General features: G+C 39.8%; 1 long non-coding RNA gene and 1 pseudogene across 1 annotated transcript; both read right to left on the bottom strand.

Annotated features, from left to right (window-relative positions):
• Positions 1-422, bottom strand: part of LOC145010297 (palmitoyl-acyl carrier protein thioesterase, chloroplastic-like) — a 31,170-nt pseudogene extending 30,748 nt beyond the window's left edge.
• A 2,506-nt stretch (positions 423-2,928) lies between these two features.
• LOC145008313 (uncharacterized) lies at positions 2,929-3,619 on the bottom strand. The gene is made up of 3 exons (XR_013663357.1): positions 3,456-3,619; positions 3,297-3,356; positions 2,929-3,197 (listed from the first exon to the last, which is right to left on the bottom strand). It is a non-coding gene; the product is annotated as an uncharacterized LOC145008313 (long non-coding RNA).
• Positions 3,620-24,289: the final 20,670 nt, after the last annotated feature.

The following is a 24,289-nucleotide window of genomic DNA, read 5'->3' as shown; positions in this document are numbered from 1 at the left end:
GTATTATTGTGATGTATTGTAATGAAAACCATGTAAAACTATTACTATTAATGCAATGTTTTGTTGTACTTTGATTACTCTAATGCATGTGTTGTGATACTTGACATGACGTCATCCACCCCAGAACGTTTCCGCCGTTCCGGTTTTGGGGTGTGACATGGTGCAGTTCGATCAGCCCCTGTTTCATAAGATCTAATAGAAAAGCTTTGACGAAAAACAAACTCATGTTCAACCATTCTACCAAAACCAAAAGGATCAAGATCTGAAAGCATGTCAGGGCTTTTAGTTTTCCAATCTAGCATCATCCATTGCTTCTCAGCAACCAAGAAAATGGTTGTGGTAGAAGCAAGTAGCATGCTCCAATCAGGTAGTTGTGAGGAAGAAATCGGAAACAAAGATGTAGTTGCAGCTATGTCAACCATGATTTGCAGATTCTAATGTGCATTCCTCTCAAATATAGTTCCAACTACAAAAAGAGTGACCAAGGTTGAAGATTAATAGCTCAAAGCTAATGAATGATTGAAGAAGACAGAAAATTAGATACAGATATACAAGTTACACTTGTTAAAGTGGTTAAGCTACAAAAAAAAGTAAAGAGACAGAGACATACCTGCCCAAAACCTCCCTTTTCAAGTTTTCTCTTAATCTTATATGAAGGGCAACTGTCAAGTTGGACCTGTTGTTGATAAAAGTCAAAAACATTTACAGAATGAAAGATAGTTTTCAAAAATTAAGCTACAAAAGACTTGTATAGAAACAAATGCCTTGTGTAACTAAAAGTACTCAAAACATAATTCAAAAGACTATAAAGAACAATATTTGGAAAAACAAGTAGAAGAACAATGAGACTTCAATCCACATATATTGTTCATATACTGAAAACTTCATTTTTTGATACTCAGTAGCAGCTAAAAGTAATCAATTGTTAGATTAAAAAAGTTGTACATATTTTGAAGAGAATATGAAACCAAAATCCATAAACACCGTGTATAAACCAAATAAACACAAGCTTGATTTTAAACATCTAAATCCTTGAAAAGCAATGTAAGAGAGTCTATAAAGGTAGAACAAACAATAAAATCCATCAGATAGGATAAAAAACTATTAAAATACTTAAGAATCAAGTCATTAAATATTAGCAAAAATACAATCCTCGATGAGACAACCAAATATCTAATCATATAAAGTGTTAGGCTATATAACATTATTATTTTAATCGATAGAATTAAGACTTCAATTGAAAGGGATAGACTTTTATACTTTCAGGAAGTGACACCTTCTTCTGCGGCACCCAAATTATATTCATAGAAATTTCATCCAAAATTACCTCAAAGTTAATCAAATTTTATCGATTGTAACATCAATTCACGGCTAGTACTATCATCTAAAACATATAACACATTACAATGACCTAAAATTATGCAATTCATCCACGAAACTTCAAAATTACCTCAAAGTTAATTAGATTTGTAAGAATAAGAGCTTGAATGGGATAACCACCATAGTTTTCTAGCAACCAACAGATCAAAAGGGGTTGGCAGTAAACCACGAGTCAACGAGAAAGGGAGACAAACTGAGAGGAAAGCCACACGGATGTTCTTTGTCGTTGCTTCAAGTAAACTTCAGTAAGAGGCGATACAGGTAAGAGAGGCGATGTAGGTGGATAGTGGTGGAGATAATTTCCATGGCGGAGGATGGAATTGAGTCAATGCATTGCAATTTAGGGCTTTGGGATGAAATTGTGTTTAGGGCTTTTTCGGACGGAATGAAATTAAAATGAGTGAACGTAAAAAGAAAAGACAACGGAATGAAAAAAAAAAAAAAAAAAAAAAAAAAAAAAAAAAAAACTGTTGCCTTTCAGTGATCGATTGGCAAGGCCCAATAAAAAACTCATGTTTTTAAGAAATCTGTCGCTGTTCCCTAGCTAAAAATCTTTAGCTTGCGACAGATTAGCAATTGATTTCTTTTTGTCGAAAAAAGTTAGATAAATCCGTCGTTAAGCCCTCGATAACCCATCACTAAATTTCTAAAATTAATTGAGTTGAAGGATTTTGTGAAATCCGTAGTTGATCCCTCGGAAAACATACGCTAATTAGCTACATAATGGTTCCGTCGCTAATTCCGTCGCAGAAGGTTAGGTTTCTAGCACCTCAATTCCTTCCACTCCTCCCATTTTTGAGAAAAAAGCAATTTAATCAAACATGCATCTGAAAAATGATCATCCAATCTCCCTTTTGGCATATACAAAAATAGGAATTTAATTATACTTTTTTTAGGATCCAATAATAGACATATAAAAGGCTTCCTTTCGACTTAATACAGGAAAAATTACTTTGATTTTGTAAATGGTGTAAAGCTGATATTTGAGTAAATTATTTGACCAATTACCACAATACCATAAAACTACGTATACTATTAGTGGAGTAAAGCTGATACTTGAGTCAATTATTTGACCAGTTACCAAAGTAACATCTCACAAGTGGACACTTTTAATCCTGAAAGAGTAGAAACATGTAAAAAAGCATGTTCAGTACATTGAATGCATTCAACAGAAGGATGCATAATCAAACAAGTTAACTACAGGTTTGCCTTTCTGTTCTCACCAAATCTAGGAGCTTTAATGGCACAACCATATTAAAAAAAACAATTAGTTGCATAAACAAAGAACAAATATTTATTTTAATAACAATAAAAACCTTAATAGCAACGTGAAGCTTGAGAATCAAGGTAGAAAATGCTTCGCTCCCCACGTCTTGAATAACAATTAGTAATGGTTTTTGTTTTGGAGTAGAATAAAAAACTCAATATATAATCGCATAACATATCTCAAAACAAAATAATAATTTTAAACACATTTGGGACACTTTACCTTAAGTGGTAACTCTAACACTTCAATTATAAAACTAATGTTGATATCTTGCTGTCGTGGATTAGAATAAACGGGGTCCTCTAATTCCTATCAATTATCAATAATTTAGCAAGTTTCAATCTGATTCAAGAATATATTTATGAGTTTTCCTTAAAAAATATTCATTTTTTCTTGAAACTGAATAGATATCACACGCACTTAAACATTTATGATGCTTTGTATTTGTGTTGAAATTTGGAGATATATATCCTCTGTCCAAATTCATTCCCTCCGCAACTTCTAGTTCACTATACAATGTCTTTCCATCCTATTCATTATTCAACAAATCCTGCAAAAACAAATAAGTAAAAATCCTAGGGAATTTTTTGGTGTCTTAGAGTTGTAATCTTCCTACTAATGATTGTGACAACTTTTATTGGATACGTACCACAGTGATGCCCGACAAAGTATCACGATCCATAGTTTCTTGGCTCCATAATTGGATTCCCTTAAAAGACAAAAAAGGTAAATTAGGGTTGTACCGATCGCATATGGATGAAATTAGCTACAATAAACTAAGCATACGAAATAATTCTACTAAAATCACCTAAACTTCTGCAAAAAACAGTCGAAAGCATATGAAGAATTGATCTAACATAACAGTCACGATAGGAAGTTGAGCATGAATGGCTTCCCAATGAGTCTTATGTGCAGCGAATTCATTAAGAGGAACCGGTGCTTGCTTTCTCATTAAGTAACCCCTCACTGGGTTTTTGTGTATCCTGAGCAAAAGTAAAACACCCAATTTTTTGATGCAATTAAAAAAAAAATAAATAAATAAATAAATCAGACGTATTGTCATATTTTCTTGTACACGAAGCGCATGTGAAATGATTGCAAATTATTATGCCATTTCCAGTTATGAAAAAATGAAAGAAACCACCAAACAGACATACACACATAGTGGCATCAAAATAGAGACGTGTAGCCTTTTTAGTACCTTATTCAACCTTTCATATTGTTTCTCCATGGAGTGAGGCTAATAAAAGGAAAACCAATGGGATCCCCACCCCAAAGCTTGTATAGTGTTTCTTCTAGGCGAAAGATGCAGCAACCTACACCCCTAACAGGATCACCATCTTCTTTACCTGGTTTTGCAACATGAACTCTAACTACAAACTACACCAAACACATTTAATAATTAAAAACACTCATAACAAAAACAAAAATACCAACACAAAAATCAACATATACCATCACACAATAGAATATTCCCATTATACCCCCTATAGCCTACCCTATCAGAAACAACTAAAAGAGTCAAGAAGAAACCCAATTTGATACGAAAGCAAACACTTATGTGAACCCTTTTCTTTAAAACAATTCCTCAAACACCAAATATACATAGTTTTAGAGTAATTGAAGTGGGTTGTACCTAAGCTCCTTGTGAAATATCATCTGAAAGAAGATTGTAACATCCCAAAGATCAAGATGATTTTTTTTTCAATCAAACAAAACTATAATTGTTTAAAAAACATTTTTCTCAAAAGTGGAAATCATATATCAGAGTGTCCAAATCAAATGTCATAAAACTAGTAGGATGTGCACGATCACGCTTTTGCTTTCTCCCGGTCACTTGAAGTACCTAAAACATAAACTTAAATCATATTATAAAGCTTAGTGAGTTCCCCCAAAGTATCACACACAACCATACAAATAACCACATGCATACATGAGCCTTCAACCTGATTGGACCGTTGCACAAGTCCTACAGGCTATTTGGACCACTCTCAGAGCGTTCAACATGATTGGACCGCCGTACCGGGCCTACACTCTATTTTGAACGCTCTCCAGGCCTTCGGCCTGATGGACCGCCTCGCAGGCCTTCAGTCTATCTGGACTGCCCTGGGTATCTTGGTCTTCAACATAAAGCAGGATCGCCTCAACCACAACCGGTCATACCACATCAACATATACCATAACAATCAATATCCAACAAGTATAGGTTGTCATACATATCTACAAATTATTACGTCATAGCAACATCCTATATATCACGATACAGATCTAACATATCATCATATCATAGAAACATCCTATATACTAAGATACATATCTAAGAAATCACCACCGCCAAGTAACATCCTATATACCAAAATACAGATCTAACAAATCAATACAGCATAGCAACTTCCTACATACCATGATACAAAACCCGGTGGGCTGGCCTTGGTGCCTTCGACCTACAAGTATAATGAGGAAGAGTCACCTGAAACAAACAACTCTGGAACACTGCGATACAATCCCTTTTCTGCACTACTTCCACCTGCGAATCCACTAACACCAGAACCAAATAGAATCTTAATCAATAACCCCAAAATCCTCAAGTTTGACTAAAAGTCAAACTTGGACAAAAGTCAACAGCCAATGGAAGTCAACAAAAGTCAAAGTCCAAGGCAGCCAAGTACGCCCAGCGTACGCGGTCTATTTCTACTTCTCCATTAAGTACTTTATCACTTACGACCTTTTCTCCATAGCTCAAATCTAGACTCTAAACATCGACTAAAGTCATAAAGTTTCCACCTTTATGACTTTCCATTGCTAGAAAAGGTCCAAAAGCCAAAACCCTAACTTGTTAATCCATTAAGATATCATAAATCTTGCATGGAAGGAATAGAAGAACCAACGTCATATTTTTATGGTTCCTAATAACTCAATAATGGATAAAGTTTCCAACTTTATCTGTTAGAATGGTCCAAACTACCAAGGTCTAGTCTTTAAGTCTCAAAAGGACCAAAAGTGCATATTTTTCAACTTAATCCATTAGGTCTAAGTCTCCAACCTCTATAGCTGAATCAATATGATGTTTATATGGATAAAGTTTCCATAACCATGTCACAAAATTTCAATATCTAAACTTTATGCACTTAAGTGACCAAAATCTCATAACACCCAAAATTAGCTAGATCTAACAAATACATCATCAAGATTTAAGCTTTATACCTCCAAAAGAAAGATCAAGGTGAAAAAAGTCTGGATCTACAAGTTCCAATGCACCCAACTCTTCTCTAATGGGTTCTTTATTCTCCAAGATACATCAAGAACACCCCAAACCACTTAAAAAGTCCTTCTTTAGCTCCCAAGGCACATACTAGGATTAAGGTTTCAAATGAGGACGTTGAAGGGGTGGAGGCTAAGAATGGTGAGGGTTTGGGGAAGTTAAGGATTTTAAATAAGGCCAAAAACCCTCAAATTAGGGTTTGGGTTTTGATCGTATATGCCTAGCGTACTACTGGTACACCAAGCATACCAGATTAAATCCCGCGATCTGCTATGCCTTATATGCCCAACGTACTCCTTGTATGCCTAGCATACAAGGAAAAATATTGGACAGCCGCACAATATTATCTAGATATCTTTGACTGAAAACATGTCGAAAAAAATCTATATTTCATGCAAGAACTTGAAATGCTATTAAACCATTTTTGTGCATTCTTTGGTGGTTGTGAAGCTTGAGAAGAAAAAAGGATCTTGCGAGTTCCAGTTGAAGCTAGAAGGTCCAGAGATTGTGCTTCATCTCCGACTCATTTAAGGTAAAAAGCTTCAATCTTGACTTTCCATGTGTTTAATCATCTTTAGGGCTTGGATTTTAGTATCTTTAGGGCATTTCTAAGCCATTTTCGGGTTGTGAGGTGTAATGTGGAGTTATGGCTTCGGATCTTGTTCTTTGGAAGGGACACATGGCATAAAGGTGCCAAATCTATCGGCATGAGAGCCCCATGTATCTTGTAGGTCTCATATTTGGTCCTTTTGAACTTAAAGAACCATCCATGGATGTAATGTTCGTGACTTTACATGTTATATCGACCCTAAGAGGTTAGATCTACCCTTTGGATGAGATGAGCTCAACAGAAATTGAGTTTATGGACATGGACTTAGCGGACTCGGCGAGTTGTTCTTGGGACTCGACGAGTCAGGTAATGGTTCCCCGACCTTTGCTGTTTTGGAGGAGTCTGGTTGAGTCTAGAAGGGGACTCAACAAAGATGGACATGATTATAGACCTGGAAATCATGGGACTCGATCAGTGTATGAGGAAACTCGGAGAGTCCATGGTAATCTCCCAACCCATAAAGATGGACTCGAAGACTTGTTCACATAACTCGGAGAGTCATAGACTTAACATATTCTTATAAAGGAGATGAACTCGATGCGCTTAAGGGTGAACTCGGCAACTTGGTTGAAGATGGTCTCGATTTTATAGTTGAAGGAGGACCCGTCCAGTTGTTGCTTGACTCGGCGAGTGGAGTCAGGTTGAATCATTTTGTAGGAATATGGACTCGACGAGTTGGTAAACCAACTCAGCGAGTCAAGTCAACAGAAGGTTGACTTTGACCAAACTTGAGTTTGACCCGGATTTGGGTTGACCCTACTAAGGGTTACTAGTATGAGTTGCTAATTAAGAAAGATTGTTGTGTAGGGATTGAGGAATCGAGGGGAGTTGGTTTTCATACCGAGATCAGTGCAGACACTACGCGACTTCGAGGTGAGTTTCTTCCTAGTAGGGGTGGGTCTACGGCCACAATGTCGGCCCACTAGTAAGAGTCTTGGATAGGTGATTGTCTTTGTGAAAATTATCTAGGATTGATATGTGACATGTCTACTGTGCTATATACCAGGATACAAAACACAGTGGGCCGGCCTTGGTAGCTTCGACCTATAAGTACAACGAGGAAAACTCACCTGAAACAAACAACTCTGAAACACTGCGGTATAATCCCTTTTCTGTACTACTTGCACCTACGAATCCACTAACACAAGCACCATATAGAATGTTAATTAATTGCCTTAAAATCCTCAACTTTGACCCAAAGTCAAACTTGGTCAAAAATCAATGGTCAATGGCAGTCAACAAAAGTCAAAGTCCAAGACAGCCGAGTATGCCCATCGTACGCAGCCTATTCCTACTTCTCCATTAAGTACTTTATCACTTATTACCTTTTTTCCAAAGCTCAGATTTAAACTCTAACACATTGACTAAATGTACCATTTCGTTTAAATTAAATAAACAGACAAAATTTAATAAATGAATAATAGCCCTAAATTCTGAATAATTTAGCAAGGTGTTGGTTTTGGGGATTAAATGATATAATCTGGACTTTGGGGGTTAAGAGTATAATTTACGGGCTAGTTTGTAAAGAATCTTGAAGATTAAGGGTTGTTTGGTAAATTATGGATTTAATTTGAAAAGGATTTCAAAAGTCAGGGGCTAAAGGTTTGAAATTTAATAGGAGTATATAACCCATCACGCATGCCCTCATAAACTTAACCCTAACCATATACAACAACCGCTACCCTTATACCCCAAACTTCCAGCCTCCACCTCCTAAACATGCAAGGACCAACGAATAATGCTGCTCCCATTGATTTGTCGAACTGCAATACCCTTCTATGTCGACGATGCAACCCCTGCTCCACCATCATCATATGTCTGTCTCGTGGGTTTCCAAGCTTGGTGTGTTTTCTTTGCAGTGTTCGTGGCTCGCGATATGGTTGTGCATGTGTGTTGTAACAACCCAATTTTTACAAAGAAAATATTCATTTTTGAATAATCAAATAGATTTCCAACATCAAGAAATCAAGTAATAATTTTTTTCAAAACATAAGTCAAATACAACTTTTATTCCATACATCAGAGTGTCACATAAAAATTCCTGAGAGAGAGTGCATGCCGCGCCATCAAGCTTTGTCCTTTCCCTTGGGCTCCAATGTACCTGAAACAAATCCACAAACTGTAAGCTAACGCTTAGTGAGTTTCCCAAAGCATACCCCCACACACAAGACACATAACGCATGTCATATAAGCTATAAAAGTTTCCTCTATCACAGATCACATATCATCTTAGCTATACAACTATCTCTACTAGATATCACATATCACCTTAGCTATAAAGCTATCTCTACCATTATCCATAAAGACTATCTCTACCGTTAGCTATAAAAGCTATCTCTACCCTTAGCCATAAAGGCTATCTCTACCGTTAGTAGTAAAAACTATCTCTACCATAGCCCTAGAGGCTATCTCTACCGCCAACCCTAAAGGCTATCTCTACCGCATATTACCACATAATCAAGCCACACACCTCTACACAACAAGTATACCAACTATCATAAAATGGGCTGGCCTTGGTGCCTTAGACCCATTGGTGTGGTGAGAACACTCACCTTTTTTCTGAAGAATCATAATGTTGCTCTCCTGACAGTCTGTAATCACCCGTACTAAATAATAATATTAACCAATGTTAGGGCTTCACATAATCAAATGGAAACCCAAACTCTAAGTCCTTCTACAAAGGACCAAATATTCTTCCTAATGGGCCCGAAGTCCATGTCCAAAAACCATTGACAGGCCTCATGGCCCAATAAGGCCCAATCATAACATCCATGTCCCAAAAAAGATAAAATGGCCCACTATCCCCAAAATACAAACTGGCCCAATGACCAATTGAGGACTAATAGTTCAAAGGCCCAAAATAGATCCAAGCCCATCTGTGGTGCGTACGTTTAGCGTACCACCCTGGCATGCACAGCGTATTGAGTCTCTAGGACTTACGTGTTGTGTACGCTATGTTATACCCAACATACTAACAAATTAAGCACTTTCTCCATTAAGTGCTTAATACTCGATTCCCTCATGTCCAAAAGTCAGATCTAAGCTCATTCAGACGACCTAGGGCATAAAGTTGGCAACTTTATGCCTTTGCATGTCTCATATGTTCCCAACACCCCCATTAAGACCGTTTTAAGGTTCCTAACCCATGAATGAGTTCAAAACACCCTCCAAGACTTCATTTTTATGTTATAAAGTGACCAAAGGACCTCAGATCTAACATTCCCATCCTCTGGAGTTCCTCAACTCACAAGAGAAGATCCAAAATCAACAAAGGGGAGAAAACTAGAAAACCCTAGCTATATCTAGTGATTAAGGTGGAAAAGGGCAAGCTTTATACCTCCAGAAGCTCCTCAAGGTGATCTAGATGTAGGTTCTTGAAGCTCAATGTCACTACAAGCTACCTTGACAACTTTCCCTTCTTGAATGTTACTAAAAATGGCCAACAACACCACTTCTAAGCTCAAAATTATCTCACAAGCTCTCTCTGGAGTAGAAGCATGTTCTAAGGCTATGGAGGTTCTCTAGGGTTTAGTCTAAGGGGCTTAAGGACGTTTAAATAGGCCTCAATTCTGAAAATTAGGGTTTGGTTATCCGGCACATACGCCCAGCGTACGTGCTACCCCTCAATGATCAGCCATGCATAGTATGCTAAGCGTACTCATAAGTACGCCCAACGTACTAAAGGGACTATTATACTAAAATTTTATTTCTTTAAGGGTTTCAAAGTATACGTGATTTTGAGAGTTACACCTCTCCCCCACTTGAACTAGAATTCTTCCTCGAAGTTCGTAGTTGGGAATAGATCAGGATAATGCTCTTGCATCTCCTCTTCCGGCTCCCAAGTCCATTCGGAGCCTCTTCGGTGATTCCATTGCACCTTTACCAGCTTCACCTCCTTGTTTTGAAGACCCTTTTTTTTTCGTATCTAAGATGGCACCTGACCTCTCGATGTAGTTCAGGCTCCCATCCACCTAAATATCATCCAACGAAATAACTACGGACTCGTCAGTGAAATAGTTCTAAAGTTGAGACACGTGGAAGGTGTTATGTATGTGGCTAAGCTCATCTGGTACATCCAAGTGATATGCCAGTTTTCCCACCCGAGTCGTGATCCTGAACGAACCTATGTACCGAGGCCACAGCTTGCCCCTCTTTCGAAACCTGATAATCCCCTTCCATGGAGACACCTTCAACAACACCAAATCTTCCACCTGAAACTCAAGATCTGATCGTAGTAGGTCAGCATAGCTTTTCTGATGGCTCTGTGTGACCCACAGCCGGTCGCGCACATGCTGAATCGACCTAGTAGTCTTGAGCGCTACTTTAGTGCTCCGCATGACCTGATGCCCAACCTTGTCTCAACAAACTGGGGTCCTACATCTTCGACCATATAACATCTCGAATGGAGCTCGGTCGATACTAACATAATAACTGTTATTGTATAAAAACTCTGCCAGTGGGAGGTATGTGTCCCAACTACTTCCAAAATCCAACACGCATGCTCGAAGCATGTCCTCCGGTGTGTGGATCGTACTCTCGCTCTGGCCATCAGTCTGGGGGTACGCCATGCTAAAATGTAGTTGAGTGCCTAGTTCCTCATGGAACTTCATCCAGAACCTGGATGTAAACCGTACATCCCAGTTAGAGACTACCGATACTGGCACCCCGTGCCTAGAGACCGCCTCTTGTACCTAAATATCCGCCAACTTTTCCGTGGATATACTCTCGTAAATCGGAATGAAGTGGGCACTCTTCGTTAGTCTGTCGATGATAACCCATATGGTTTCCATACCTCTCGTCATCCTAGGTAACTTCGTGATGAAGTCCATAGTGATATCTTTTCATTTCCACATGAGAATGGGTAGTAGTGGTACCTTGCCATGATGCCGCTGATCCTCGGCCTTGACCTTCCTGCACGTCAAGCACCGCTCTATGAACCAGGAGATCTCCCGCTTCATGCAGGGCCACCAATAACTCAATCTCAAGTCCCTATACGTTTTCGTAGCTACTAGATGTATAGAGAGCTTGGACTTGTGCGCTTCCTCTAATATCCTCTTCCACACTCCTCGAGTCATCGGTACCCACACCCAGCCACACTGTGTAAAAAGTCTACGACTATCCTTAAGAAACAAAGGAAACTATCCCCAAATTTTCTCTATCTTCTAATTCTCTTTCTTCACTCCCTCGACCTGGGCCTCTTTGATCATATCCAACAAAGGAGAAACCACCGTCATCCTCATACAAATGTTACCAATCGGGGACCCCGCCATCTTCCGTCTTAACGCATTGGCCATCACGTTAGCCTTCATTGGATCGTATAGGATCTCATATTCATAATCCTTCAACACATCCAGCTACCTCCTCTGTCGTATGTTGAGGTCCTGCTGATCCATCAAAGACTTTAAACTCTTGTGATCATTATAAATGGTGCACCGTACTTCATACAAATAGTGCATCCAAATCGTGAGGGAAAATACCATTACCCCCAGTTCCAGGTCGTAAGTGGGGTAATTCGCCTCATGAGGATTCAACTGCCTTGAGGCGTAAGCTATCACATTCCCCCTCTACATCAGAACCGCACCTAACCCTGAAATCGATACGTCACACTACACCACCAAATCATCTAACCCCTCAGGTAGTACTAGGATCGGAGCCTCATATAACCTCTGTCTCAAGGTCTGAAAAGCCATGTGATGATCCATGCTCCACCGAATGGTCACATTCTTCTTGATTAAGCGGGTCAATGGCACAACAATCTTGGTGAAATCCTGGATAAATCTATGATAGTAGCCCGCTAAACCCAAGAAGCTACAAATCTCTGATGCATTCTTCGGTACTTCCCACCGCATTACAGCCTCAACCTTCGCTGGATCAACCAAAATACCCTCCTGATTGATGATATGCCCCAAAAATTGTACTTCTTGCAGCCAAAAATTACACTTGGAGAACTTAGCATAAATCTTCTCCACCCTCAGGGTCTCCAGTACCTCCCTCAAACGCTGATCATGGTCTTAGAATACACTAGGATACCATCGATAAAACGATCACCGATCGATCCAACATCGGTCTACATACCCTGTTCATGAGATCCATGAACGATGTTGGGTCATTGGTGAGCCCAAACAGCATCACCACAAACTCATAATGCCCATACCGAGTCCTGAAAGCTGTCTTTGGTATATCCTCATTCTGAATCCTCATTTGATGGTACCCCGACTAAAGATAAATCTTGGAAAACCAAGACGCACCTTCGAGCTCATCAAAAAAAAATCATCGATCATCGGCAACAGATAACGGTTCATCACCGTTAGTTTGTTTAGCTCTCTATAATCGATGTACATCATGTGTGATCCATCCTTCTTTTTCACGAACAGGATCAGTGCTCCGCACGGCGAACTACTCATTCGTATGAACCCTCAGTCTAGCAGCTCCTGAAGCTGGGCCGATAACTCCTGCATTTCCAGTGGTGCCAACCGGCATGGTGTCATTGCTATCGGAGTTGCACCTGGCACCAAATCAATCTGAAACTACACCTGCCTCTCCATAGGCACTGCCGGTAATTCCTCAGGGAAAACATCTAGAAATTATGGTAAAACCGGTACACTGCCCATATCCATCGTGGTCTCAACCCTCATATCGGAGATATAAGCCAGAAATCACGTACATCCCTGCTGCAGAAATCTCCTAGCCCTCGAAACCGAATAGAGAATTGGCCCCTGCGAGGCTCTGTCACCATGAATAACCAGTTCCCCCTCACTTAGGGTTTAATCCTTAACCAACTGCTGCTCACAATCAGTTATGGCCCCGTTGGCACCCAACCAGTCCATCCTGGCAATCACCTTCAGCCCTCGCAACGGTATCGGGACCAGATCCATGTGAATCCTCTCGCCCAATACATTCAGGACGCAATCTCGGTACACCCTCGCATCATTCACATTGCGGTCATCTACAATCTCTACCTCGAGTGGGGAATCCAAAGTTCCTAGTACATCCCGGAACTTCTTGCTAAGCTCAAGTGACACGAATGATCGGGTAGCACCCGAATTAAACAAAACATGAGCAGACATACCATTGACCAAAAACATCCCTATACGAGCATACATTACACATAAGTCATGCAAATAATAAGAAGTGAGAATAATATACGTGTACCAGCCACAACGTCTGGCGCTGCCCGAACCTCGTCGGTGGTCTACTAAAATATGCGACTCTTCACCGCTGGAACATCCGCATTGGTTGAGCGACCATCAGTAATCCTCAACGTGGTAGGCGCAGGAGCCACCACCACTCCTCCCCCTCCCTGCAACCTCGAACAGTTGACTTGCTTATGGCCGGTCTGGTTGCAGTGAAAACAAATCAACCTCCTCATAGGGCAGTCCCTGTTGGCCACATGCATAGCATCCCGAGCTTGTGATACGACAAGCTTCACTGTGCACCCAACTGCACTTGGCACACCGGCCCAGACCCTGCTAAACCCTGTTGGAAATGTCTAAGCTCTTAGGCTTCTTAGCCTGACCCACCACTGCATGTGCCTGCTCTGGCTTCCGCTTGGTGCGGAAGTCTAACTCCATCTCCCGTTCCCAGGCTTTCTCCACCATCTCATTCAGGTATTTGCACCCTATAAATCTCACAAACTCCCAGATATCATCCCTCAACATGGAATGATATCTCGTCCTGCGCATATCCTCGTCAGTAGCATACTGAGGAATCAACAAAGTTCGCTCACAAAACATGGCAGTGATCTCCGCCACAGTGTCGATGGTCTGCTGGAGTTCCTGGAACTCCCTCACCATCCTCTGCACCTCAATGGCTAGTGCAAACTCCAAATCAAATCGTTGGAAAAACTCAGCCCACATCATCTCAGCCAACTCGGCTGCTCCTACATGGCTAGTAACCTTGCCCCACCAATACAAGGCCCTGTCTCTCAACATGCAAGAAGCAAATCCAACCTTTACCGCATTCGGGCAAGAACTCGTGTGTTGGGCATTTTCGATATTCGCCACCTAGCGTCGGCTAACAATGTTGTCCATGACCTGGAAAAACTCTGGTGCCCCGCACGCCTTAAACTCTCGGAATGAGGCCCCAACCTGACCCGCAACAATCTTAGCCCTGAATGATCTGAGTCTCTCATCCATAATCTCCATCATACCCTCCTTGACCATCCTAAAAATGACTGGCATAGTGTCAAAGATGCCCCTGGTAACCTCGGCTGCAATAAGCTCGCACAGCCTCTCGTCAATGTCACCGGTAGTGTCGCCTAATCCAGCCCAGGATCTGGATCCCGTTCCTGATCCCCATGTTCCAAATTATGTCATCACCATACTGAACTGAAATGTCATAAATCACAACGACCAAGATTTTCATATAACGGATCTTCCCACACCGATCCTCCTTGAAATCGTCAGATCTTACATTTGTTCGGGTACATGTCCTATACTTTCAGTAATACGGGCCCAATACTACCTTCCACACCTACATGTACCTTCCCCCAATGCTCTACCTGATAACTTCAATTCATCCCAAAATTAAACCATATCCTACAAACTACCGCATACATCAATTCTCGAGCTGTCCTAATTTTTGCTCTACTCATATCAACTAGACCAATCATAACACGGTGCATTTATGCATGCACATTATACATAGAAAAGGATCAAATACACTTTCGAATAAAATATGCTACCTTAAAACCACAACCAAACAAGGAACAGGAAATAAGGCCAAATCAATCATTCTAAGGCTATAAAATCCTAATTGTATACAATTTTAAAAGCACACACATAGCAAGTTCCATACGATCATCAAAGCTCAAATAACGGTATAACATGGCTAACATATTACGGAACCACTTACTTAGTTTGGTTGATCACGCACGTTCCACTCTCCTCTTTTCCTTTCTATCAAAAGCTTTTTTATGTTATTTTTGAATTTTTTTTACCATTTCCTTAGTTTGAGTCCTGACACACCCGAGAGTGTGCCCGAATCCCTCAAACCAAGGCTCTGATACCAACTTGTAACGACCTAATTTTTACAAAGAAAATTTTCATTCTTGAGTAACCAAACACATTTCCAACATCAACAAATCCAATTATAATTGTTTTCATAACATAAGTCAAATACAAATTTTATTCCAAATATCAGAGTGTCCCATAAAAATGCCTAAGAGAGAGTGCACGTCGTGCCATCAAGCTTTTCCCTTGCCCTTGGGCTCTGATTTACCTGAAACAAATCCACAAACTGTAAGCTAACATTTAGTGAATTCCCCAGAACATACCCCACACACACAAGCCACATAACACATGTCATATCAACTATAAAAGCTTCCTCTACCACATATCACATATCATCTTAGCTATACATCTATCTCTACAACATATCACATATCACGTTAGCCATAAAGTTATTTCTACCATTAGCCATAAAAGCTATCTCTACCGCTAGCTATAAAAGCTATCTCTACCATAGCCCTTGTGGCTATCTCTACCATAGCCCTAGTGGCTATCTCTACCGTCAGCCATAAAGGCTATCTCTACCTCATATTACTACATAATAAAGCCACAAACCTCTCCACAACAAGTATACCAACTATCCTAAAATGGGCCGGCCTCGGTGCCTTAAACCCATTGGTATCGTGAGAAGACTCACCTTTTGTCTAAAGAATCCGAAGGCTGCTCTCCTTACAGTTTGTAATCACCCGCACTAAATAATATTATTAACAAATGTTAGGGCTTCACATAATCAAAGGGAAACCCAACTCCAAAGCTTTCTACAAAGTCCAAAATATTTTTTCTTTGTTAATGGTCCCAAAGTCCATGTCCAAAAACCATTAATGGGCCTCATGGCCCAATAAGACCCAATCATAACATCCATGGCCCAAAATAGAGACACTGGCCCACCATCCCCAAATTACAAACTAGCACAATGACCAATTGAGGCCCAACAGTTCAAAGGCCCAAAACAGATCCAAGCCCATCTATGGTGCGTACGCACATCGTCTGAGTCACTGGGACTTATGTGTTGCGTACGCTAGGTTACGCCCAGCGTACTAACAGTTTAAGCAATTTCACCATTAAGTGCTTAACACTCGATTCCCCCACGTCCAAAAGTCAGATCTAAGCTCATTAAGATGACCTAGGGAATAAAGTTGGAAACTTTATGTCTTTGCATGTCTAATATGTTCCTAACACCCCCATTAAGACATTTTTAAGTTTCTTAACCTATGTATGAGTTCAAAACACCCACCAAGGCTTCATGTTTATGTCATAAACGGACCAAAGGACCTCACATCTAACATTCACATCTTCTGGAGTTACTCAACTCACAAGAGAAGATCTAAAATCAACAAAGGGGACAAAACAAGAAAACGTTGGCTAGATCTAGTATTAAAGGTGGAAAGGTGTAGGTTCCCATTTTATCGATTAGATCGGTGCGAAAGATATTACCAAGAAGATAATTGTGTATGAATATGAAGAACATAATATGTGAGTAAAATTGTAGTAGATAAATAGGGAGATATAAAATATTACAAGAACACTCATGGTTAGGAGAGATAACTCTCCCTTGGTGGGTGACATCCCACCACACTCTCTCTAATCTACAAAGTCCATATAGTGAACATTAATACTAATAAAATGACCATCACCTCCACTTTATATACTAGTGGAATATTCTAACCTAATACACACTCAAAATTGTAGAGCATTTTCATGCTCCAACAATCTCCCCCTAATTGCTCGGAAATGATGAGGGTAAGGCAGTGATAAAAGGCAGAACATCCGAGAGGCAGGTCCGATGGGTCTAGTGTTGAAGCGTCTCGGAAAAGCTGAAACTGTCGTAATCTCAGAATCTGGAAATGGAATCTCTAGCATCAAAGAACAAACATAGAAACCCCAATCTCTAAATAAAAGTATGAAATCCCAATCTTCGAATTTGATCAGTCCCCTAAAACCAATCATTTTCACAGTCTCCCCTCGACTGTAGAACCGAAGAGCACAATCTCGAATCACACAACGTCTTCAATATTCCAAAAACAAATGATAATGCACAAAATAATCTCTGAAGAATAACATGCTGAAAATGTGAAGCATCCAAAAATAATGTCCGAATGACAAATAATGTGAATCCAAAGATGTGGTCTAGTAATGCCAAAAATATGATCGGAAGATCAAAAGTAAGTGCCACGCCTCATCGCTAAAATAATCATCATCTTCAAAATATCTTAAATCCAAACTAGAGCAATCATAATATCTGAACCGGATGCAAACACAAATGAGACATCCCAAAGTGTAGAGTCTAAAGATAAATAATCATAATTCGAAGAACATCAAGTAATGCCAGAAAAACGATCTGTGAAGACCAAAAATCAGTGTCACATCACACTACTAAATGACTCTTCGTCTTCAAATGTCTCTAATATCAAAACTCCAATAATAAACCAGAATGGATGCTCATGATTCTCCCCCTATTTTTGATAGAAAATGCAATAAAGATAAAAAATAATCATGAAACCGGGAAAGAAAATATGTCGGATATGATGGAGCATCGCACACTCCCCCTTGATGCGAGCATCTACCCAGAAAAACGAGGATATTATTTTCTGGTCATGGGTAAACATGGTGATGTATCGCCGAACTGAACAAACAATGTAGAATATATATGATAAACCCGCTACTGAAAAATGATAATGTTGAACTGTAGTAATGCCGATAACCGAAATGCAAACCCGAACTCCCAAATAATGGTCCGAAACCATATATAAAAGTTCGAAGGGAGTAAAAATGCGAGTAGCTCGGTAGAAGTGAGACACAAAAATAATAATCTCTGAACCAAATATGTTTTCACTCATAATCAGCAAGAAGAATAAAGTCATGAACCATACGACTAAATTTGGTGTTAAAAAATAATTGGTTTTTTTTTAAAAAAAATAATGGGATTTAAAAAAAATAGTTGGTGTTAAAAAATGGGTGTTAAATAAAATTAATTGGTTTAAAAAATGAATAAATTGGTTATAATAAAAAATGAGATAAAATGAAAAGAAAAGGATGAGTTTCGGAATAATAAAAAAAAAAAAAGGTAAAAAGTGGGTTAGAAGGTGGATCCATTACGAAAATGGATTTCAATAAGAAAATACGTTAAACTGAAAAAGGTAAGAAGTGGAAAATGTTAGAAGTAGAAAAAGTTTAGCAGTGAAAAGGTTAGGAGTGGAAATTCCAGAGTGAAAAAATAAGGTCAGGAGTGAAAAACGGTAAAGGTGCGGTATTTTTTTTTTTTATTCCATAAATATTGAGTCCAGAATGAAAGGGTGAATCTGGATTTTTTTTTTTTTGTTTTTTTGTTTGTTTTTTTTGTTTTTTAGTTTTTTTAATAAAACGTATAAGCAGAGAAGTTCATTAATATGTCATTACATCAAAATCACTAACGCACAAAGGTTCCCATTTTATCTTTTGGATCGGTGCAGAAGATATTACCAAGAAGATAATCATGTATGAATAGGAAGAACATAATATGTGAGTAAAACTGTAGTAGATAAATGGAGAGATAAAATATTACATGAACACTCATGGTTGGGAGAGATAACTCTCCTATGGTGGGAGAGATCCCACCACACTCTCTTTAATCTACAAAGTCAACATAGTAAACATTAATACTAATAAAATGACCATCACCTCTACTTTATATACTAGTAGAGGGAATATGCTTTTCATACAAGGGAATATTTTAACCAAATAAACACTCAACATTGTAGAGCATTTTCATGCTCCAACAGAAGGTGCAAGCTTTATGCCTCCAGAAGCTCCTCAAGGTGATCTAGATGCAGATTCTAGAAGCTCAATTTCACTCCAAGCTTCCTTGACAACTTCCCCTTCTTGAATGTCACTAAAAATGGCCACCAACACCCCTTCTAAGCTTAAAATGGTCTCACAAGCTCTCTCTGGAGTAGAAGGACGTTCTTAGGCTATGGAGGCTCTCTAGGGTTTCATCCAAGGGGCTTAAGGATGTTTAAATAGGCATCAAGTCTGAAAATTAGGGTTTGGTCATCCAGCACGTATGCCTAGTGTACTTCTAGTATGCCCAACGTACGTGCTGCCCCTCCGTGATCATCCATGCATAGTGTGATAAGCGTACTCATAAGTATGTCCATTGTACTTTAGGGACTATTATACTAAAATGTGATTTCTTCAAGAGTTTCAAAGTATACCTGATTTGGAGTGTTACATGTGTGGGTTTTCTATCGAGTATAAGTCGTGAAGAACCACCATGGCAGCCAACCATGGTGGTTGCCGCCAATGGCGCTATTGTTACCGACGTTCCTATCGTCGTCGTCCGTCGTACGCCACCAAGTGGGTAGTTGTGCTCATATCTTGTGCAAGGACGTGTATGTGCTGGTATGTGTTGCATGATTGGGAATCAAGAGAGCCATCACCACCACCGTGAGGTGGTGGCTATGGACTCCGACCACCGCCGGTCACCACAAGGGTGGTTGTGTGTGTGTGTGTGTTTCATTTTGGATAATATGTTGTATAATGTATTTGTATGTCTGAAAAATCTGAAGAAATCCACCACCACCACCGCGAGGTGGTGGCTACCGCCATAAGCTTCCGTTGACCACCACTACCTGAGGTGGTAGTGGGTGGTGTTCGACTTAATTAACATTAAGAAACCTAAAAATTTAACCATTCAATTAATTCGCATGTACTTGGGTTAGAAATCCTAATTAGGGTTAAGAAAATCCTAATTTTGGATATATTGATTTTGGAGTTGTCGGGACCCAGATTTTGGACCAATGGAATTGAATTATGAATTAATCCTGACCACATTGTATGGTTGACCTAGTAGAGTGTTGGACTTAATGGATTAAGTCCTTAATGTGTTAAGTAAGAACATTTAACCCTAATCATCATTTTATGTGAAAAACCCTAATTAGGTTTGGGTTCTTGTTGGGCTATTTCTTGGAATAAATTGTTGTGGGCCTTCGTGGGCCAATTAGGAACAAGTTTATGGACTAAGGAAATTATTAGGTTTTAGGATAAGGCCCATTGGAAAGGTTTGGTTGGGCCTTAATGATTATCAGATATTGGACCATCGGAATGGCAAGTGTTTAGACTAGAATAAATGGTTGGGCCTTAAGCTAAGACCATGTACGGGGTTTGGGACCAATTTGAAAAATTGGGCCATAGTTGGGCCTTGGTGGATTATTTGGCTTTTAGGCCTTCAGAGTTTGAGTTTCAGCCTTGATTTTGGTCCAAGATAGGTTAGCGGTAAAATAGTATCTTAACCACAATTATGGAGTTATGGTTATGCATTGGAACCCTATTATTAATTGGTTGTTTTTTTGATGTTGACGGTTTGGGGATCTGTCAGCCAAAAGCCACAACATTATCCACGGGACTTTACCAGTGTGAGGTGAGTCTCCTCAATATTTGTATGGGTTGAAGGCACTAATGTCGGCCAATTTGGTTTATGTATTTTAGGAAGACTCGGGGGTTAGCCCTAGGTATTACGTATGAAAGACCAAGAGGTAGCTCTTGTCATACTATATGCTATTATGTATGGTAGGAAGACCCGGGGGTTAGAGCTAGGCATTATATATGAAAGACCAGTGGTGGATCCTGGAACACTATATGCTAATGGGCTAAGTAGAGTAGTATGTATGTTAGTTGTCTTTGTGATGCCTGAATGGAAAACTACGAGGTAGCTCTTGGCACTTGTCTGTAAGATCGAGGGAGAGAAAGACCACGTGGCGGCCCGTGGCATAATTGCAAGACTATGTATTAACACATAGCATCTTATTTTCATATGATATATGAATGATATGTAAGGGTCACAGTTATGTATGGTAGTATCCGGTTGAAAGAGACCGAAGGGGTAGGCCAGCACTCGGATATGCTAGGCAGTATGTTTATTGTATGGTATGTGGTATTTGGGGAACTCACGAAGCTTCGTGCTTATAGCTTTCAGGTACCTCCTGTTTTTAAATAAAGGAGCTCAGGACGATCGTAGCGCATACACCTATGTTTTCCGCAATATGTGATTTTTGGGAATGAACTCTGATAAGTGTTTTATTTAAAATGATTTTCAATGTGTGAAAAAAGTTAAAATAGTGTTTTAGTTAAATTAAAAATGAAATTTTTACCCTGAAATTTTAGGATGTTACATGTTGGTATTAGAGCCTTGGTATGAGGAATTCAGACATACTTTCGGGTGTGTTTGAACTTAAACAGAGGACTTAGTATGGAAATTTTTATAAGGAAAGTCATTTTTATATAAAGAATTTCTAAGCAAAGAAAAGGGTGTGATGCGTGCAATCAAACGAGATTAAGTAAGTGGTTCCTAAAATACCAATACATGTTTGTTATGTGATATGATCTGATTATGAGATTCGCATGATAGATTATTGCTAAGGATCTAGGAGAGATGCCCTTGTATGCTTATATGAACTTGTAGATTTGCATGCTAGAACTGATTAGCCAGTGGTAGGATGGCATGTTTAGGTTATGCCAGATTGTATAAGCCTTCGAATTGCATGCTAGTACAGATTCTTGATTAAAGGATAAAATGGTTTGATTGGGGTATTTTGGTTAGTTTTTCCATTGTTCGAATGTTGCTTGCTTTGTGCATTGTTGGACACTTAGTAATTTGAATTAGACATTAAGTGAATATGCTAAGTCACATGTGGCATAGGCGGATAATCTTAGAGTAATGGATTTAACCCTATTGTGAAACTCTTATCTGAGTCCAACCATTCTAGGGTTGAGTCTTTTACTCAAAGGATTATCTAATCTTTGTTGCGTGTCGCTATATTCATGAGGTAGCAAGTTGACATTAATGGGAATCCTTTAGCAGTTGAGGACTAGGTGGGTTTAGGAACCTAGGGAAGCCTTGGATATGATGCAGTGAGTTAATACCATGCTTTAGTGAGGACTGGCATAATGGTTTAAAGAAGTGACTTAGAGGATTCATGATGATTGCTCAAGAAAGTATGGATATGTGTGGAAGGTAGTATTGTGCCCTTACTACTAAAAAGTACAAGACCTATACTCGAATCGGTGAGAGTCTTGGAGAATCTAAGAAGCTTATGGAAATGAGAATTCTTGGTTATGCTCTGATCGTGGCGATAGCTGCTTTGCCAAATGAGGATGAGCACACATGGGGAAGGACCACGGTTTGGTCCCGACTCAAGTGGTGAGCCAGTTAGTGGAAGGACTGCAAGGGATTTGAGTTCACATTGGATTAAGGAGATGTAAAGTCTTTTCCGCACTAGTCCCTACCCCTTAGGAGATATGGTTCGGTTTGCCTTTGATCTCTTGTATCCGAAAATAAGTGTTGATTATGTGATCTATTGCGCTTTCGGAACTGGAGATCATGCCTTGGGAGTAGTTTGTAGTCCGGTTTAGATGAGATGTTGCTTCAGCTACTGCAGTTTAGCCGTGGATGATTGAGCTGGTGTGTATTTGATGGTGCCAGACCCTAAATGATATGATTTCTAGAGCCCGAGAGCAGGAGATTGATTTGGAGCACATTGGGAAGAGGGGACCATATCAGGTGCATATATTGAACATGTGTGTGTATTGGAGGGTCCCAGGAAGAGACCCAAGATTTTGGGTCCGTATTTAAGAGGCCAACGGGGCCGGATTCAGTGCAGCACTTGCAGGAAACTGCACGATGGGGTTTTTTCATTTTAAGGGTTTTGGTAAGTGTATCTTTGGGTTTGTTTCCATGCTTTTGTTTGGTTTATATCTTCAAGTGATGTCATATGCCATCTATATGTCGTGAAGTGTTATCATGGGAAGTGATGTAAGACTATAGGGCAACTGTAGCATTTACCAATGGCACGATAGCATGGGGAATGCGGTAAGACTTCACGGTGGCCTGTAGCATTAATCATCAGATAGTGTAGAAGTGTTGTAAAACTACGGGGTGGCCCGTAGCATTCACTAGTTGGAAAATAGAATAGAAACATTGTAATACTACACGGGTAGCCCGTAGCATTCGTTAGTTAGCCGTTGGTATAATGGTATAGTACGATTATGGGGGTGACCCCTAGCATTCTCTAGTGGTCAGTTAGTATGGGAGTGTTGTAAGACTGCGGGGGGGCCCATAGTTTTCACCGGTCCCTATTCGATAGTGAGAATGTGACAAATTTTTTATTCTTTCACGGATTCCTTTAGATGATTTAGGCCTGGGCGGGTCAACCACACGAATGTGGATAGGCCATAGTATCATTAGATTCGGGAAACGATAGGTCGTTGGAGACCAGGCAAGTGTAAGACTACGTTGGTTCTGGTAGCATTCACTTTTTGTATTAGATTCGATGGCAACAGGATCAGACCGTCAAGATCAGGAAGATCACAAAGAATAATGGAGCTATGAATGGCAATATGGTTAGGGAAGATTTCAATAGCTAATGTCCTCTTCGAAAGTCGCGTGTCGCGACTGTGAGGTTACTCTTAGCTCAGAAACCAGACAACTCAGTATTCGAGATAAGTTGCAGACTAGGGAAATCTCGGTTGCCATTGGAAAGCAGATAGCAGGCAGCGTGATGCTTCGGGAAATGATAGTAACTTAGGCATTCATGTGTGTATGGAGTAGCTTTTTGATCGAAAGTGCCAAGTCTCGTGTAGTTAGATTAAATAATCTTAGACCAACTGATTTGACACTGTTGCCTAGCTTTCCTCTGAGTCTAACCGTTGCAGGGATGAATCTCCTACTCGAAGGATTATCTCAGTTGACTGCAATGTATAAGTATTTTACAAGGATTCAACAATAATGA

The sequence above is a fragment of the Lactuca saligna genome, chromosome 8, assembly GCF_052625555.1.
Source record: "Lactuca saligna cultivar CGN05327 chromosome 8, ASM5262555v1, whole genome shotgun sequence".
Lineage (NCBI taxonomy): Eukaryota > Viridiplantae > Streptophyta > Magnoliopsida > Asterales > Asteraceae > Lactuca > Lactuca saligna.
This window is presented reverse-complemented; position numbering and strand designations above follow the sequence as displayed.